This window comes from Halyomorpha halys, unplaced genomic scaffold (assembly GCF_000696795.3).
Source record: "Halyomorpha halys isolate HHAL.00 unplaced genomic scaffold, Hhal_1.1 Scaffold731.1, whole genome shotgun sequence".
Lineage (NCBI taxonomy): Eukaryota > Metazoa > Arthropoda > Insecta > Hemiptera > Pentatomidae > Halyomorpha > Halyomorpha halys.
Genome location: NW_027107480.1, coordinates 184,735 through 186,192, shown reverse-complemented (window position 1 = coordinate 186,192; position 1,458 = coordinate 184,735).

Here is a 1,458-nt window from a genome sequence, read left to right as displayed (position 1 = left end):
CAACATATTTACTTATTGTATTATTTTGTACAGTTGTAAATTACATTAAATATATAAAAAAGAAATAATGATGTAGTGATATAAAAAATATATTTATATTATAGAACATACACAATAACAAAGGACTTTCATTAAAGATCAATATTTAGAATATTGGAGGAAGTTAGCAGAGGTAATAGAAGAGGTCGGTGGCTTTGATCTCTCTTCGGAACGGGGGAGGCTTTTAACATCAAAATAGGGAGTCCCTCTCATTCCTCTTCTTTTCCTCTATTTGTATATCTTCACTAAAGGCACTAGGGAAACAATTACTTCCAAAGCTAAGCTAGTTTTTACAATAGCATACAGACGACACCTCTATAATAGCTGAGTGATTGCCTTTCATTTTGTTTTACATTGTGTTCTCCTTCACTTCTCTTAGGTGGTCAAAGTCAAAGTTTAATCATCAGCACTAGAGTAACATTACTTTATATCGTTCCAGGATAAATAGCGCAGATAAACCAGCCCTGCATTGGTTATAGTACAAGAGCCGGGAAGAAAAAAAAGGCAGTAATCTCACCCCAATTTTTTATTACTGTAATGAAAACTATGTATAATTAATAGTCAAAATTGATGAGTCTGCCAAGTATAGGTAGTGGGAATTAAAAATGGCGGCTGTTTCAAAACCTCAGACTGGACAATGGACCATATTGATTTTTGGCTACACTTTAATTTTGTTTTTTGTTATTTAAAGGCGTAAAAACCTTTTGATTATCAACGTCAATGGTATGTTATTATTGAGTTACAAACACACACGCATATACGTTCATTAAAACACAAATACGCGTGATTCAAACAAAAGTAACAAATGAACGTGATTCATACAAATGTAAAAAAATTTAATAAGTAAAAAAAAAATTAATAATTATATAAGTAGAAAAAAATTAAAATCGAAGAGGAGTTATAATTCAAAAAGAATGCGATGTGCTTTTAATTTTTTTTTTAAATAATTTATTTATTGATATTTACAACTGTATACATATATACACATCATGTAATTTTGCTGTAAGTGATATTTGAAATGATAAAAACGTGGAGAATCTACCCATTGATAGAACTCTAAGGGAGAAGATCTCGAGGCCATTTTCTTTACAGACGCCTAAGAGGATTATTAGGTAGTGAAGGAGAAGCCAGGTTAGAAACGAGTTGGTTTGGGTGGTTGGGAAGTTTATTATGGAAAGATTGGTATCTGGTTCTGGCAAAATCGGCAACATAGGGGACATTTTTAAAAATTTAAACACTAATGTAACTTTAGCTTCTTCATTTGTGAGAACTTCTGATAAATTTGGGGTCAGTCCTTTCTCGTTTATTGTTGGCAAATAATGTACTCACTTCAAAAATATGTTTTCACGATGAAGGTGTATGTGGATAGAGCGTCATCAGTCCTACGCCCGGTCTGAGAGTTGATTCCAGTAGGCTGAT